Here is an 18,526-nt window from a genome sequence, read left to right as displayed (position 1 = left end):
TGGAGTGGTGGGTCGGGGTGCAGACTTGGGAGACAGGCTGGCCTCACATTCGGGCTCCCTTTTTACTAGTTTGGAGCGAGGGAGTTGTCTGTCTGTGTCCCCGTTTCCTCCTCTGGAAACGGAGCAGGAGCCCCAATGTGGTTGTGGTTAGGGGTTTGTATCAGGTGGTGGCCAGAACGTTTAGCAGGGAGCGCTCTGGGTGCTCCTTAAAGAGCAGTTTTTGTTATCAGTGGGTGGCTGGGGACTGTGGGGCGTCTAGCCCTCAGCATTGTCACAAGTGGGTCCTGTTTGTGCTTCAGTTTATCTGCGTAATAATTTCAGTGCACTGGGTTGGGGACACAAAGGGATTGCCACAGAGCTAGAACAGTGCCGGCCTCCTAGCAGGTGCTGTCATTGCTGAATGAATCAAGAAAACAGGGCCCAGGCCCAGGCCTGCTTGAAGAACTGCTCGCTTCATGACAAGGCCTGGAGTCATGCCAAGGCTTTATGGCTGTCTTTAAAAAACAAAACAAGACAAAGAACTACTTCCTCCCAGCTGACCCAAAACCCCCTCAGCTCACTGCTGGGACCTCTGAGCCTTGCAGAGGAGTCCAGGGCTGTGTGCCAGGCCTGCCTGTGCTATAAACTCCCTAAGCCAGCCACCTGAACTTTCTGGAACCTTCTGTCCTCATCTTTATAATGGATGTACCTCAGCCCCCTCTGCCCTCCCTGGGTAGTTCTGAGCAGCGCTACACAGAAGGTTTTCCCCTCTGCTAGGTCTTTGGTATCTATGGGTAGCAGCAGTCCCCTGAAGGTCCCCTGGTTTCCCGTCTCACCCCGGTTTGGGCACCAGAGCTACAGGGCATTATTTTTAGAGTCCCCTGTAAGTATATTAGGGACAAGTATAAAGAAAGAATAACTGACTACCCTGATTGTAACAAGACTGATTTTTCTTCTTTCCGTCCCCAGGCCTGATCTTTTAACCAGAAAGGAATCAGAAAGATGTCTCTCATGATGGCCGCACCTGTCAGCTGCTTGGAGCTTCTTTCAAGGATTGTTCTGAGCCGTGTGGATTTACAGTGATATTCAGCCGCCTGGGGAATAATGCTGGTGGAAGCATTATCCTGGAATTGCACATACCCGGCCCATTTCTGGATGCTAAGGTGATTTTAAGGAAGGCCCTGGCCGAGTGCCTTGTGGATTCCTGCAGCTTGGATGCTGCTGGGGACAGAGGACCACCGTTTCCTGCGAGGGCTGAGCTCTCTGTCCTCATCTCGGATGGGAATGTTTGGTTGGATATCTCTAGCTCCCTGTCCAGCTCCCTGTGAAACGTAAGTCCTGTGTCACATCTCATGTGCACATATCTTCTGCATGTTCCGTCAGGCTTTCGGTGACTCTGGCCTGGTTGGTGGCAGCGAGGTCACTTGGCATGGCAGGCTCTCAAAAGGAGCTGGCGTTTAATGAGCTCGTTCTGTGTGTCTAGCTTGGTGCTTGGGGGAAATAGAGGGAAATGGAAAGGTGCTTCCTGGAAGGCACCCCTCTTTCCTTCGCTGACCGTGTCATCGTACCTGTCACCTTCTACTGATGCTCCTTTCTCTCGTGTCTGTCTCTATCTGTCACACTGTAGATGTCTTGAAGGTCAGGACCACTTCTGCATGGCTGTGTGTCTTGAAGATCCAACATAATGCCTGGCACATAGTGGCTCCTGCTCCAGAGAGGGTGAATTAAGACCTGATCATTAATGAATTATGACACTGGGAGTAAATGGAGCACTAGGTGGTGGTGGGGGCGGGGCGGGTGGAGCGGGTGCGGGGGGGGGGGCGATTTCTTGGCTCTGTGCTTAGAGCTGGATGTCAGCCGGGTGCCTGTGGGGCCTGAGGGACCCGGGCTTGAATCTCTAACCTGTACTCACTGTGTGACACTGGGCAAGTGACTGCCGGTTCCTTGCCCTTCTCGGTTCTGTCAGGGTGAAGTAATGTTCTTCACAAGATTGGTGTCAAGGGTCACCACACAGCGACTCAGTGCTGACAGCCAGCCTTGTGCTTGGCACACAGCAGGCACTTAGCACGTGGGAGGGGTCCCTGCTGGTTGGGGGGAAGCTCCTGGGGAGCCTGGGTGTCACTTGGGCTTTTAACGGCTTTCGGAGCAGAGCCAGGCAGGCCGTGCTGGACTTTAAACTGGGCACTGCCAGTTGGCATGGGCAGTTGATCAAAGGTCACAGTCTCTGGAGCCCATGGGAAAGCTGAGTGGCAGGTGACCAGCAGGTGAGGGAAAGGAGCTTGTACCAGCGTGAGGGGAGGGAGCAGCTGGACTTGGATTTGGCAACAAAGGCCTGTGGCGCTTCTTCAGTTGACGAGCAGGAGAACTGTCCCCCCTCCACCCCAGGACTTGGCAGCTGTGAGGTTGGTGTGAGGTTGCCTTAGTGTGGGGCTGCCCACTGCAGGAGGGCAGCTCAAACTGCCAGGGCCTGAGTGCTCAGGTCACCTGGGGCCACGTGGCACTTGGCTGCCAAGACCGCACTTGGGGCGGGCTCTGGGGTTCACTTTTGATTGGATTCCCAGTTCCACTTATGCCTGGTGGCACCTGTCTGAGAACCTTCCCCTGACCACCTAATGGAAGTAACGGCCCTGCGGTTGGTTTTTCCACACTGTTCTAGTTCACAGCTCCCAGGTGCATGGGGATGTTCTCTTCCTTTATGCAAGGGACTTGATTTCTTGTCTTTCTCCTACACTAGAAAGTGATCTCTGAGATCAGGAACCATGTTTATCTTTCTCACTGGCTAAGCACACAGTAGGCATTTTATGTATTGCATCATAGTTGATTAGATCAGATAGCGAGTCTTAGTGGTTTCCTTTGTTTCCCTGAAGAGGACAGACAAAAGGGGAACACTTTCATTTTGACATCTGTATAACTTAATGAGCCTAGCAGTCCCACCAGGTGGGCTGTGGTGTGCCCATTTTACAGTTGAAAACTTTGAGGCTTTGAGAGGTCATACAACTTTCTCAAGGTTATTCATCTAAGAGAAGGCAGAGCAGGAAGCCGAGTAGGGTGTGTGTGTGTGTGTTGAGCATTGCCTACTGTTGAGCACTGCTCTTGGGGTCCTTAGAACAGGGTGCCCTCTCTGTCCTCTAGGAGAGACAGACTTTCCCTAAGAACTCAGACCCCCACAGTGTGGAGGCAGTGGGCACTGTGCTGGGTCCTGGGATGTATTGGGGTTGGGATCACAGTCCTGTCTCCGAGGCTCAGAATCTTCAGGGAGCCCATGCCCTCAGGCCAGTGTGGATTTGCAGCCCAGCTTGATGGGCTGTGCTCGGCCTCCCATGGCCCAGCAGGGCAGGGAGCCCAGTCATCCCGGGAGGGGCTGTGGAGGGCTGGGCAGAACAGTCCTGGAGGGAGCCCTGTGGGTCTCCTGTATAAACGTGAGTGGGGGGGCCCGAGGCACAGCACTGCCGCTTTCACTTCTGCCTTCACAGGCCTCTGGCACCTCTTCCTGCCATGTCCTCCCACCCCCCTACCACCCCACCCGCCCACCCTGCGGCAGCTGCACACTCACTTATCATATCGCCCACAGCCCTGGCTTTCCTCCTTTTATCGGTGACTCCCTAGAACAAGCCCATTGTGGTGGTCCTGCTTATCTCCTGCTCCTCCCAGGAAGGTGAGGGTGGGCTTGGGCACCAGAAGACACGGAACAGTCATGGCGAGATGTGGGGCTCCCACTTCCCTTCCTTTCTGGCTGCTCTGAGCACCTGCCCCGTGTCTTTGGGGGTGACCCTGTGGACACGGATGGAGAATAATGACCATGTTAAGTCAGTCTCCGTGCAGGGCATATGGCAGACACCAAGCCCAGAACAGACCTATGGGGTGGGCCATATGCTTATGGTCTTTCTTAGTGTTGATATAACTGGAGCACAGAGAGGCAAAGCTGGTCTCCTCAGGGCACACAGGCAGGATTTGAACACATTTCTTTCTGATTCCAAAGCCACTGGGCTGCACTACCTGGAGCTCAGAGATGCAACTTTTCGGCTCCCTCTCCCAGGGGCTGTGTGACCTTGGGAAGATGACCTTTCTTCTCCGGATCTTTGAACGCTCGTTGGTAGGGAAACCGTCTAGTTTCTCTTCTAAGCTGCGACACTTGAGACACTTCTTATAGGCGCACTGTCACGTTCTGGGATGCAATTATTGCAGGAGTGTGGGCTTCAGAAGAAAACCTCGTCACACTCTGTGGACCACTGCTGAGCAGGAGTAGGGAGGGTGAAGGCTGACAGAGGGCAGTGTGCACACCAGCCTCGCCACTCTCTCAGATACGCTTGGCAGCTTTCTGGAGCTCTCTGAACCTCAATTTCTTCATGTATGAAAGTGGGGGGCACACCCACCTTGCCAGGTTGGACAGTTAAGCAGGCACATTCCAAGCATTCCTAAACACCAACCAGTTAGCAACCCCATAGCTATTCATGGAGAACCCCTGGTCTCCAGACTCAGCCTGGAGAATGAGTCACAATGCTTCTCTCTCTCTCTCTCTCTCTCTCTCTCTCTCTCTCTCTCTCTCTCAGTCACCCTGTGGAGACTCGAGCAGCCCAGGTTCCCCTGTGGGAGCAAAACACAACCAAGTTTTGAAGCTTTGCTGTTTCATAGCTGTGTGACTTTGCTCTAGTTCCCAAACCTCTCTGAGCTGCACTTTTTTTATCGACAAAGTCGGAATGATAACACTGCTGAATCCCTGGTTCTTACCTCAGTGTGGCCAGCTAGTATTTGCTCTCTAAGTGTTAGTTACTCTCCCTGGGGGCCCGTGGCTCCTGGTGGTTGCTGGTCTCATCCCTGCCTCATCCCAGGAAGCCGTGTCCTGGCTTTGCCAGCCAGACCGTGTGACGTGAGGGTTGCAGCGCCTTCCTCCTGGGTGAATGTTGAGTGTCAGAAGGCTTGAGAAAACACTGGCCTGTGGCATTCCGGAGTTAATGGAGGGAGTAGATTCTAGGAGGGTCTCTGCTTGACCTCCCACCCACCCCTTCTCCATCACGCCCTCCGCCTTCCCCACCCCGCCCGTTTTCCCTGAGTGAGTTTGGAGGCAATTGAAGGTTTATAGCAACTGCACGTAAGTAGAACTTTAGGTAGTGGTCCAGGACGTGGCTTTGGCCCCTGGAAGCCTGGGCCCGGGTGGGTGAGTTTGAGGCTATTCCCTACGGTGCCTAGTTAGCCAGGCATTGGGCACAACTCAGGCGGGCAAGGCAGGCTGTTTGGGGGAGAAAAGGGTATATTTGAACAAGTTGGGGGGTGATTCTCAGCTGTCCAAAGCAGGGGCAGGGTAAGGGGCTCTATGAGAAGTTTGAAAGAAGACCTTGTTGCCTTGAGCACACACACACACACACACACACACACACACACGCGCGCGCGTAAACCTGTTTTTCTTTATTCTGACCTTAGGATCCAAGCTATTCACTTAGGACTAGTGGGGTCTAGTAAAGAAAACTGCTTTTGGGCACTGACACAATTTCAAGATATGTTCTGTTTTGGGCTCATAGACATTCAAGGAAAATGCTTGGAGACCAGAGCCTTTGTGTGTGTGTGTGTGTGTGTGTGTGTGTGTGTGTGTGTGTGTGTGTGTTCGTTCTCATCTACCCTGGTTGCTCTCTCATCTCCTCATGGGCGAGTGGATTATTTCCCATGATGGGGGTGGGCAGGCTTTGTCCCCTTTTTTTATCCTGTCAAAGTCATTTTACAGGGCGGTTGCTGGGGGTGGGGGTCTTTCCCACCTATCTATCTATCTATCTATCTATCTATCTATCTATCTATCTATCTATCTACCACCATCTATGCCACCCATCATATGGGGTGGGAGTCCTAGGGAGAGGGGCTCAGCTCCACCAATTACCAGGAACTGCCCTGACCCCCCCCGCCCCCGCCCCCAGGGAGGCTTATCTGGCTTCAAGCAAAGTGCAGCTGCTGGTGGTGAGGTCTGTGAGTCACTCACAGGATCTGTACCAGTTTAGCGGAGGCGATGACATAAACAAACAAACATTAGCCCGGACCAGCTCCCAGCTTTCAGCTCACCCAGGGTCCTGGCAATTCCTTGTTGCGTGTTCAGGGAACACGAGGGTGCTCCTGTGCTTCATAAAAAGAATTTTCCTAATGGAGAAATGCTCCAGAGAGGTAGCTGATTCGTGTTAGGAAATTTGGGACCATGTAAGTTCCCGGGCTTCCTGGCTGTGTGACCATATTTAGGGTGCTTGACATCTCTGGGTCTTTGTTTCCTCTTCTAAGAAGCGGGTTATTGTGAAAATTAGGTGACCTGAGAAGTGAAACCTGGCCTGTTAGTCCCTGCCTCTAAACTTGACACATAGTAAACCCTGAATCTAAGTCAGATTTGCGAGTCAGATTGCTTCTGTGACTCTGTTGTTTTCCAGCCGTTGAGTTAGTTCCAGCGATTCTTGGGAGCTCTCTGAGGCTCCAGCTCATGTTTCAATGAGGTGGCGGTCCTCGCCTTGTGCCCCTCACGTGCTTGTTGAGAGGACCTGGTGAGTCACCTCTGGGAAAGTTCCTGAGAGCTGGACAGCGCTGTGTGGGCTTGTGTTGCATTTCAGAGTCAGGCTTCACAGAGCCCGACCTGATCTCATGGCTGAGGCTGATTCCTCCCGGAGGGAGCGTGGAGGAGGCAGAGGTGGTGGGGTCCTGCACGTTCCTTAAGGTTAAGGCCAGGCAGCAGGGGACTGCTGAGCTGTCCCAGACCAGGCAGCTCTGCCTCCCTTTACAGGGGTGGAGCGCTGGGCAGTCTGTGGGCACTCCCGGTTCCCACGCTTTTGGCTGTCCTTCATTCACTTCCTTGTCTTCAGAATCTGCGGTTGAGTTTTGGGGTCCTTTCTTTGCATAACGTGAATTGCCGACATCGGAAACAAAACAAGAAGCCACAAAGGGTTCAAAGCCATTTTCCCACCCCCGGGCTTAACAAGTATTCAAGGACATGGCATATTAGTTTTACATCATTACTTCTGAAGGCATTTTTAAAACATAGAGATAAAGTGAAGTTCACAAGCCTTCTTCTCCCATTCCATTTTCTTCTTTTTGTAGAAGTACTGTTCTCCTGACCTTGGGCCATGAGAGGTCATGCCCTTACACTTCTATTGCAGATCTATTTGGAGGCCACTTATAGCACCGTTTCATGTGCTTTAAAATTTTTACGGAGGTGAGAATGTAGGTGTGTGTGGGCGCAGTTTGCTCTTTTCGCTCTGTATTATGTTTGGGTGATGATGCTACGGCTGTGTTTGTTCTTCACGCCTCTCGTGGTGGTTTTTGGGTTGTTTCTAGTGTTTGGGCTGCTGAAAACAGTGCTGGGATAAGCTTCTTGGCCCACGTCTCCAGGCGCATGTGTGGGTGTCCCCAGGGGTGTGATGCACAGGGCATGTACACTGTGGCCTTGCCAGAGGTTGCCACCTTGCTGATGCCTCCCTGTGAGCCTGTGACGTTGACGGCCGGGGTGTGTGATGCTCGGCCCTGTATCCCTAGGATGGGGCAGCTATACTAGCACCAGGCACCGGTAGCAGCTCCTTACATGCTTGAATGAGGTGAATTCTGGGAGGAGATGAGGCAGACACCAAGGGCAAGACCAGAGTCGGGGTGCAGAAGGAGTGGTGGCCCTCTCGGAAGCAGCACCCGATCGGAGAGGCACTGTCACCACTGAAGGAGCCATTTCAGCCGGGCTGGGGGGTGGGTTCCAGCAAAGCCTTCAGCTCTGGAGCCTTCAAGCAGGAGGCTGGGCGGCAGCAGGGCTGTTTTTGGACGGTCTGGAGAGGAAATTGCTGGAAGGAAGCTCAGTGCTGTGGAAAAGCTGAGAGAAGCAAGAGAATGAGAGAGGACTAAGCACAAATGGAAGAGTTGTTTTTTTCCTATTTCAAAATGCGATTAGAAGTGGAAAATTGGGGCGTGGTAATGGGAAAAATCATTGCGTGCCTACTATGAAAATAGTCTGTTTTTCTTCTTAAATGTTTTTTTCCCTGATGATAAACCTAATACGAGGTCTTTAGACAAAACTTAGAATGTGCAGAAATGTGTGGAAGGTTGAAAAAAGTCCCGTTGCCCTCTGCTGAGGAGCAACCCCTGGTAACCTCTGTGAGAAGAACATTACTGAGTACCGCCGGGTCGTGGTTTCAGCCCAGGAAGTCCTGCCTCCTGGGCAGATGGGGTGGTTGTCAGCCTGCCTGTGACTTAGATTCTACCACTGAGGGTCAAGTAATTTGACAGCCCCTGAAGCACTGCAGGAGTCATGGTGTTTGTTTGGCTCCAGCTGCATGCAGGGCAGGTCTGAGGCCGTAGGCCATCGGAGACTCCATGCTTGATGCCCTGTGTTGTGTCCTCAGGAGTCGACAGCTTGTCCCAGTATGCAGTGGGGAAAGGAAGAGGAGGGAACATTGGCAGGACGTTCCCTTGAGGCACATGGTGGGGGTTTGAGGACTTCTTTCCTCTGGTGGGTTAGCTGTGTTTGCAGGTGGTGCCAGGAGAGAGGGTGGGCCTTGGTCCAAATGCTGTGTTTGACAGTAACCCCCCCCCACCCCAAAGCAACACTGGGACCCCAAAATGATGCGGCCCTCCTTCTGTGGCCAGCTCACTGTGTCAGGATGATGATGGTGATGTCAGCACCCCTCATTCAGAGGTAATGTCCACTTCTGGCTTATCGGACCCTCGAAACTCCCGTGGAATACCCAGTGCCTGAGACAATAATCCCATTTTCCAGGCAGCAAGCTGAGGCCCTCAGTGGTTAGGGGGAAAGCAGCTCATGCTTGTCAAGTGTCCAGCACGTGTGTCCCGAGCCAGCTCTGACAGCTCAGAGACAGGCCTTCTGCCCCCATTTTACATCAAGAAGATGGAGGCTGGTGAAGGGAGGTGTCTGGCCCTGTCAGCTGCATGGTAGGCAGGGCCAGCTGTCTAATACTTGGGGCTAGTGTAAAATGGGATGCAGGCTCCCTTGTTCAAACAGGATTAAGAATTTCCAATGGCGACAGCAGAGCATTAAATCAAGCCCAGTCCTGAGTCCCTGGGCACCTGCACAGGTCCCCAGTCCATGAGGCGGGCCTTGGGGCAGCCTGAGTTTGGGACCTGGCACCCACTTCCCCACCCCAAGCAGAGTGGGGCCAGGCTGCGTTTCAGGTGGTTGCAGAGCCCTGGCCGGCTGGAGTCCTTTGGGTGCTGGCAGGTGCTTGGCTTCCCTGAGGAGCAGTGACTCTTGCTCTCGCGCTTTCCTAGACCACATGCGCAAGTGCACAGATGGCGTTTAGCATCTCACTGGACTAGCTTCTGTCTGGGGCGTGAACGTGCCATGCTTCCCTGGGGGCTGTGTCCTGAGAGTGAGCCTCTACCGTCTCTCCCTTCCGTTCTGTAAGATGGGCACTTACGCTGCCTACCTGCTCATTGGCGTGCTGTTTCTGCTGGGGGATGGATTGGTTTCAGGGGTGTAGACCACCAGCGTGGAGCCCTGGGGGTGATACCCAGAAGAAGCCTCACCTGGAGAAGAGAATTCCTCCAGGAGGTGCGTGTCTTGAGTTCTTGGAGGGATGGCATTCTTATTTGCAGCATCACTTGAGCCTTACAGCACCCTGCAAGGTTTTTGACATTCATTGGTTGTCTCTCCATTTACTGAATGTTTGTCAAACACCTACTAAGTGCAGGTCAATGCTGGGAAATCTGGGCTCTTTGGGTTTGTTGAGTACATATGTGCTCTCTTTTGGTGTTTGTCATGGCTTCATCATATTTCATCGCAGTAGCAGCCCTGTGAGGTTGTTGAGGTCCGCATTCTGTAACAAATCAAGTGACGAAATTAAGGTCAAGTTAAGTTCCCACTGTGGGTTTACCTGATACCGTAGTCTTTGCTGTCACTTCATATGCAACACAGTGCAGTGCCTTCCAGGGGCCTGGGTCTAATCCTGACTCTGCCGTTTGTTACATGTATGGCCTTGGGCAAGCTATTTAACTTCTCTTGACCTCAGTTTCTCTATCTGTAAAATGGGTCACAGTAGTCCTCTTGCAGTTGAATGTGTGTATCTTCCCCAAAGTCATATGTTGAAGCCCTAACCCCCAATGCAATGGTATTTGGAGGTGGGACCTTTGGGAGGTGATTAGTTTAGATGAGGTCTTGAGAATGAGCCCCCATGATGGGAGTAGTGGCCTTATAAAGAGGAAGACAGATTCCCCCCCCCCTTTTTATGCATGCACACCAAGGGAAGGCCCTGTGAGCACACAGTGGGAAGAGAGCCAAGGAGCAGGGCCTTACCAAGAACAGGGCCGGCTGGCATCCCAGAGCCATGAGAAATAAATGTCTGTCCTTGAAGCTACTGTCTGTGGTATTTTGTTACAGCAGCCGCAGCAAACTAAGAAGGTTTGGAGGTTCAAATGAGACACTATCCTGAAGTGTGTAGTACAGCACCCATCACACACCAAGTGTTCGATGAAGCCCGGTCATTCTGACCACCCTTTGTAAGTGACCTTCCAGGGGTTCAGAGAGGGTCAGGAACTTGCCAACGGTCACACAGCCACTTTGGTGCAGCTCTCAGGAGGCGCTGGGCCCTTCTTCCTCCACAGGGGAGCACCTGTCCCACCTGTCCCTCCCTGCCTTCATAGATGGACCTCCTGACCACCTGCGTTAGCTCATTCATTCCTGCAAAACCCTCGAGAGCAAGGCAAGAAAACACATGCCCAGCGGCTGCTTGCAAGGTTAATTAAGCCATTCCTGGGGTTTCCTTTGCTCCCTAGTTAGCACCAAAATAAACGCCTCCAAATGGCTTTGAGGTTTCTCGTTGGTATTGCCCTTTGATTTCAGACAGCACTGGCATGTCTCATCTTTCTGAGGACGATAAACATTTAGATAGCAACAAAGATACTGGTGAAAGGGAAATTTGGGGGACATGCAGCCACGGGCTGAGCAGACCCTTTGGTGTGAAGAGGGGTGACAGATAGCTTCCAGAAAAATACCTGTGACGTCCTGTGCTCCCAGGTGTTGGGATGAGAGCGGCCGGTGTCCGGGGGATGGGGGTGGAGGGGACTCTTGCTTTGCTGCCTGGAGAAGCCATTGCTTCCCTGATTCTTCTGTGGCATCATGTTGGAGTCTTGTTCCCATGCGTTCCGTCAGATGTTACGGTCTTAGGCACCGTATGGGAGAGGGCATTGATGTGTAGGCATGGATGGCACGGTGCTTGTGTATTTATTCTCCTTCATCGAATGCCAGCCACTTGCCAAAATGTAATAATCGTCCCAGCAACCCCAAGAGGTAAGTGCTGTCTGACTCTCACCTTATAGGTGTGAACACAGAGGCTCAGACAGGGTCAGACATCCAGCTAGGGAGGTCGAGGCTGAGATTCCAGGCGTCCCTGAGACTCCTGAACCTGTTTCCCCGGCTGCCATCTCCTTACCCCAGAAATGTCCAAATGCATTGCGTTGAATGCCAGCTCTCTGGTCCCAGATGGACAGAGGGGGTCCTGTGGGAAGCTGGATCTTTGAGCCTGATGGAGCTGACACTCGCCTGCTATGTTTATAGTCCCCGGTCTCCTGCAGTGTCTCCGGAAGTCATAATAATCCTCTGGCCGGAACTCTGGGGGATGACAGGAAGTCATATCCCAGCTCTATTGGCTTGCTGGGTGCATGTTGGTCTGGTGGCCACTGGGGCGGGGCTGGGGCAGGCAGGGCTGGGGGGAAGGAAGAACCTACTACAAGCGAGTCTGCTCATCTTGTACTGTGGACAGATTCCCGGATTATTCCATGGTGACTCAGATGTCCAGATTTGGGTCCGGAAGCCTGGACTACACAAAGATAATGTGGAACCTTCATATTGTTCCACAAAGTCCTCACCCTTTTAAAAGCTGCTGTTTTCTGAGATATCAACCTAGCGATTGTGGATTTTGGATTTCCCAAGCCAAGGACTTCTGGAGGGTGGGAGACAGAGGGGTGGTCGCCGAGGAAAGGAAGACAGGACGGGAATGTACACTCAGCATCTTTGTGGTGAAGTTTCTCTCCCAGCAGTGAACCAGGGGCGGATTCATGCGGCTCCCATGGCCTCCCTCTGCTTGAGTTGAGTTCCTGTGCCTCCCCGTGACTAAGGAGGAAATTCCATTTTACTTATACTGTGGCTACACATCCATCATGCCATTCTTAATTTTGTGGCTGCCTCATCGTTTTGGAATTTGCCTTTTTTCTTTCTGTTTCTGGATTCTGTGTCGAGGCGATAATGTGGTCCGACTCCGTGGAACACAAACAAGCACATCTCAGCCTTCCACACACAGTGGTTTTGGGTGGCCAGGGCTCCATGCTTTCAGCATGGTGGGTTGTGTGGAGCATGGGGCCTTGCCACACATTTGCATCCATCCGTTCTTCAGGGCTCCAAACTCAGTTCCTGACCCATGAGGGAGCCTCTGGTTAAAGCTGCCATTGTCTGGATCCTTGAGCTGGAGCTCCCAGGACTGCTGGTTTCCGGGCTGGCTTAGAGGCCGATGAGAAACTCCTTGGAATGTAGGTGGAAGAGCCACCCGTGTCTGGACAAGTGGAGCAGTAGGGCCCCTGTCACACGAAGGAGAAGCAGGCCAGCATCACCAGTGGTGAAAGGGGATGAGAGGGAGAGAAAGGGAGACGGAGGGAGGTGGGTCATGCTTGCTTGCAGAAGCTCTGACAGACAGCACAGGGGAGGAGGCTTTGGGCAAGGGACGGGGTTTGAGCTTCACTTCGTCCTCCCACCATTCGTCAGTCCCAGGCCCTGTGCTCAGAGAGTCCGAGGCTGGCTGTACCCTGGACACCCATCTCCTTTTCTACCTGCTCTGAACCACCCAGGGGTACAGAGGAGGCTGGACAGCCAGGGCTTCCAGAACTGGGTGACGGCCCCTTTTTGTTTCCGCCTCTACCCAGCTCCCCTTGCTAACTGCTCCCCTCGCTGACAGCCATGTCCCTTTGTGTTGGACGTCCGTCGGCAGGCCTCTGTCAGTTGAGTGGGTCCAGGTGTGGCTATGTTGGGAGCTGTCCCCGGGAAGTCTGCAGCTGGAGGGTTCCTGAGCGCCGTTTCTCCTGCCCAGCAAGCCAAGTAGCGCTGCTCCCATGCCCAGCACTTAACCTGCACGACTTGCAAAGGTTCCGCACGGCCCAGCCCTGGAGCCATAAGTTACCGAGAATGGTCCCTCAGCTGCCATGAAGTACAGGTGTCCCCTGAGGAGACAATAGCCACCAGGAACAGGCCCCTGCGTGGCAGGTGCTGTATGGGGCTTCTTAGTTCTTATCACCCACGACGACCCCTGTGTATTTCCCCATTTTTACAGGGAAGGAAGCTGAGGCACAGAGAGGTTAAGGAACTTGCCCAAAGGCATGCTTCACACCAGCTGTATCTGAGAGTCAGCTGGGCCAGCTCAGGGAAGTTGGGCTTCTCTGTTATGACCAGGGGTTCAGTGCTGAGGGTGACCCCTTGGCTCCTTTCACGCCTCCGACGCCCTCTTATCTTAGGCAAAGACAGAAAGAGGAGCTTTCCTTCCCATCAACTGTTTTAACTGAACCTCACCGCAGCTTTTCGGGCGGTGCTGTTTTCATCGTGGATAAAGAATGGGTGCGGCTTGGTGCCAGGGATGTTGGTGGGTGGGGGAGGGGCAGGGGTGTAACTGGCTTTCGGAGGAGACCTGGATTTGAGTGCCCCTAGTTAGGCAAGCCTTTGGGCTGTCTCTTTCCTTCCTCGAGAGAACCGTCAGTGTCCGCAGATCCCCCTGCTTTGAAATTCTGTGAACCTGAAGTTTGCCGCTGCGCTCACTGTGCAGAAACCTACACTACAGACGTGGACACTGTGAGGGGGCAGGGTTGTTTATTTTGCAGAAAGTATATCATCGTAATAGCTCGCTACATGGGTACTTCACAGGTATCTGCTCAGTGGTTGCATGTAATATTCACAACTACCCCATATGACAGGTGACTATTATCACCACTCCCATTTGACAGATGAGGACATTGAGGCTCGGAGGCGTTCAGAAATCAGCCAAAGGTCCCTCAGCCGGTAAGTGGCCGAGGGGGTATTTGAACCCAGGCAGAGGCTGCCGAGCTCATGCAGGTGGGCACTCAGCTGGGTTGTGGCACTCCGCTACGGAATCTAGGTTAATGCCAGGCCATGTGTGACTGCAGCCACTTCCACTTCTTTGGCAAAGGTGCTTCTGTGGGGGATGCGGCCTGAGACCCCGTGGGGGCACTGCTGCTTGGGAGGGTCCCGTCTGCCCCAGGGGTGGCCTGTGTTCCATGCCAGGTGTTGGCAGATTTGCCAGGTTTGGGGCCTCAGAAAGCTCCCCAGTCTGGAAGCACTTCCTTTTGCTCAGCCTGACCCTGTGCCCTGCTGTGCACATTTCCTCCTCTATCTGCTGTGGAAATGGAAACCAGCTGGCCAGGGATTCCTCCCAGTCACCTACTGGGCCACTCCAAGCCTGAGTCAGGGTGTTAGGTCAGCCTCCTCGTGCTCTCCTCTAACCTTCCTGACAGGCCCCACTGTGCAGGCTGCTGTAATCAGGTCTCACTCCTCCCAGACCTTCTCTAGAGCCTCCAGTGGCCTCTCCGAGTGAGGGCTTGGTTGGAGTTGCACACAGGGTTGTCCGTCTGCTCTGGGCCCATGTGCGGGATCCTGCAGCCCCGTGTCCTCACCCTGGCCCCTGTCTGACTATGGTACCCGTCAAGCACCAGATCAATAGTCTAGAGGCAGCACAGGGGTTTGCCGCCCTCTTGCTCAAAACAACAGAGCACTCAACAACAGAAAGGCAACCTCATTTAAAAATGGGCAGACTTAAGTACAGTGGTACCTCGGTTTTTGAATGTCTCCGTTGACGAACATCTCGGTTGACGGACACTGTAAATTTTATGGACCTATGGAATCGTTAGATAGGAAAATTCATGCTAAATTTGCAGATTTAGGGGTTGATTTTGAAGGTCTGGAACTGGTTAATCCATTTCACATTACTTTCTATGGGGAAATCGTGCCTTGGTTTTTGAACATTTCAGAACTCGAACGATCTTCCGGAACGGATTACGTTCGAAAACCGAGGTACCGCTGTATACCTTTTTAAGAGAAGATATACAAATGGCCAGCAAGTACGTGACAAGATAGAAACACACATCAAAACCATGAGATATCCCTTCATACCCACTAAGATGGCTAGAATAAAAAATAAAAAAAAGAGAGAGAAAACAGAACAAATATTAGTGGCAATGTGGAGAAATTGGAACCCTTGCATATTGCTGGTGGGAACGTAGAATTATGCAGCTGCTGTGGAAAACAGTTTGGTGGTTCCTCAGAAAGTTAAGAATAGAATTACTATATGGCCCAGCACTTCCATTCCTAGGTATGTACAGAGGGTGCTAAAAAATGTTTACACATTCTGGGCGGCTGGATGGCTCAGTTGGTTAGAGCGTGAGCTCTCTACCAGGTTTCTGCTTCAATTCCCACGTGGGATGGTGGGCTGCGCCCCCTGAAACTAAAGATTGAAGCACCCATGTAGCAAGCTATTACGATGACATACTTTCCGCAAAATAAACAACCCTGCCCCCTGAAACTAGAGATTGGAGCTGAGCTGCACCCTCCACAACTAGATTGAAGGACAATGACTTGGAGCTGATGGGCCCTGGAGAAACACACTGTTCCCCAATATTCCCCAATTAAAAAGGAAAAAAACATTCTAAGAAAGGAAAAAACTGTATTAAAATTATAATATTCAATATATACCATTAACAAAAGATAAATACAAGTCATGCGTGTATAGTTTTTGGCACCCCCGTATATTATGGAATATATATGTATATATTATGGAATATACGTTATGGAATACATATGTGGACATATAATGAAATGCATGTATATTTCATTATCTATACACCCACTTACGTGGATACAAAGGTATATTATTCAGCCATGAACAAGAATGAAATCCTGCTACATGCTACATGACACATGTACCTCAGAAACATTGTGCTAGAAGAAAGAGGCCAGGCATGAAAGGTACATATTGTATGACTCCATTTTTTACGAAATCTCCAGAATAGATAAATGTATAGAGACAGAATGCTGGGGGTGGGTGGTGATGGGGAGTAACAGCCTCCTGGGTATGAGGTTTTATTTTAGGGTGATAAAAATGTTTTGGGACTAGGTCAAGGTGACAAATGTACTAAAGACCACTGAATTGTACCCCTTAAAATGGCTAATTTTATTTTATGTGAATTTCACCTCAACTAAAACAAGCGTGGTGGCACTGAAGGTCCCCGTAGGTAAAAAGAGGAAACGGGGGAAACTTGCTTCATGCCAGGCACGGTGTCCGACACTTGACCCCACTGAAATCTATGGTGATGGAATGGGTCCTGTTATTCCCATTTTACAGATGAGAGAATGGAGCCCTCCTAGGCACACTGTTTATAGTGGCACAGACAGAAGAGGAACAGGGGTTTGCCTGATGCTGACCTGGTCACTTTTCTGTACCCCTCCTTTTGCTTTGCCTTAGATTCTCAAGTCCGGAATTGTACTGAGCCCCATGGATGCATTGCCCTGGTACCAAGGGGCTCAGCTCTGTGTTCTTTCGTGAGACTCCTGCCCTTTGCTTCCTACGTATCCGAGTCCTCTGCGGTCCAGTACACTCTGGCCACCTGCCTCCAGGGATCTTTTCCAACTCAGACTCCTCACATCCCTCACAGGGACACAAACAAAACTTTGTAGCAGAAAGGAAGCAGAAGACTAGCGTTTGAGTCACCGTTCTACTGTGTGATCATGGGTGAATCTCTCAAACGCTCAGTGCCTCAGTTTCCGTACGTGTCCAGTGGGAGAGCATGGAAACACCCACTTGATGTCTTCCCAGGGATCCCTGGGAGAACCGAATATATTTGTGTCAGGAAAGTGCTTTGAGGATGGGAAAGCACCCAATGGACACGAGTGATTCAAAGGGTCATCGCTCTTTGAATCAAGTTCAAGTTTCTTGCCTATTCAGCAGAGAACAGACCCAAATTCCAAAATCCAGCGCAGGGGCGTGGGGGCTGGTGCCCAGCAGTGATTTATTGCATGAACAAGAGAATGAATGAGCAGTGGGCAGTCAATGCTGGGATTGTGGGCCTGTCCCAGGGTTTAGACTTCTAATTGTTCTTTGTATGTGGTCAGCCTGGGCCTGTCACACAGCAGACCATCCGAAAATAGTTGTGGATGGATTTGTTTGTATTCTCCAAAAACGAGCCGGAAAGGGGCGATTTCACTCGGTCTCTGGATTTGTGATGCTTTCTCTTTCATAGCAAGAATTATCTCAGGAAAGTGGGATCAAGGAAGGACAGACCACTCCGCTCTATATCCCTGTCACGCCGAAGAGGCGTGTGATCCAGAGTAGAAGCAGGGAGACTGGTGCTTCTGGTGAGAAGCTGTTGAGCTCCTGCCTGACGCGTGCCTGAGAAGGGCGGGAGACCTGCATGCTTTCTTCCCTGTCCCCCTCCTCACCTTGACTCCGTCACATTTTTAGGAGCACTTACCTGAAGCAGTGCCTCTCCATGCACAGGTCAGGGAGGGTGGGTGACGTTTTGCTTCTGACAGCAGGATGGATGGCCATTTATTTATTCTTTCCGACTGAGGCTGCCAAAAGCCCTAGGTATTACTATGGAGTCTCTCACCTTCAGTCATGTGACCTTAACACGGCAGCTCCAATCAGTCTTAGTTTTCCCATCTGCAAAATAAGGAATGCGGGTGAGAGATTTAGAAGACTCTTACGTCCCTTTTGACCCCAAATTTCCATGATTCTGGGAGTCTACAGTGGGTGTGTTTGGTGGCCCCTACTTGCAACCATCTATCTTCTGTTTCCCTTCCCCCTTCCCTGCCTGTACTTCCATCCCTCTGTCCACTTACCCACATTTACTGAGCAGCCCCGCTGGACCAGGCATCATGGTAAGTCCTGAAGACACAGAGATTAAAACAGGGTCCCTGGTCTTAAGCGCTCACAGTCCTGAGTAGGACATAGATTGTGGCCTAAAAATGGAAAACCAAATGTGAGGAATGCTGGTAGCAGCGAGGGTGCCCAGCCACCTCTCCTCTGACCCCTTTAATGAGGACGATGGCCTACTTGCTGTGACAACTTCAGGACAGGCTTGTCTTGATGTAGGGGTACAGTGTCAGTGACCTCAGCGCCCCCGTTTAGCCTCAGGAATCTGATGTGGAGTTCTCAATTGCCAGCAATGCTGGAGAAGAGAGAGAGAGAATGAAAGCAGGAAGAAATAGCGGGGTCTGTCAGGCCTCCTGCCCCTTGACGCTTGCGGTCCCAAACCTCTGCTTCCTGTGTGTGCTGCAGGCTGAGTGTGTGGGAGGCACACAGTGGTGGCTTGGCTGGCCACTGCAGCCAGCTCTGGGGATGGCCGTCTGTTGGCAGCGCCCTCTCTATGCAGTGGTGGAGGCTGGCCTGGACAGACCTCCTCTCTGCCCAGTTAGTCAGCATCCTGCGGCGAAGGGCAGTGGAGCCTGTGTTTCCGATGGCCCAGCCGCCCCTCAGAGTGAGGCCGTGCCATGATTCTGAGGGTGACGTTGGCATTTGCCCCCCAACCCCATCCCCCGCAA

At 52.1% G+C, this 18,526-nt stretch overlaps 1 long non-coding RNA gene across 13 annotated transcripts in view; it reads left to right on the top strand.

Moving 5' to 3' along the window:
* Positions 1 to 18,526, top strand: part of LOC109443383 (uncharacterized) — a 242,668-nt gene that overhangs the window by 58,743 nt on the left and 165,399 nt on the right. For 12 of the 13 annotated variants that reach the window (XR_012490627.1, XR_012490619.1, XR_012490623.1 and 9 more), the window contains one exon: positions 949 to 1,310. This is a non-coding gene — a long non-coding RNA (uncharacterized LOC109443383). Of the gene's footprint in view, positions 1 to 844; positions 863 to 948; positions 1,311 to 18,526 lie in introns of those variants that run through there. The other variant, XR_012490626.1, reaches the window with a different exon arrangement.

Source organism: Rhinolophus sinicus, linkage group LG12, assembly GCF_036562045.2.
Source record: "Rhinolophus sinicus isolate RSC01 linkage group LG12, ASM3656204v1, whole genome shotgun sequence".
NCBI lineage: Eukaryota > Metazoa > Chordata > Mammalia > Chiroptera > Rhinolophidae > Rhinolophus > Rhinolophus sinicus.
This window is presented reverse-complemented; position numbering and strand designations above follow the sequence as displayed.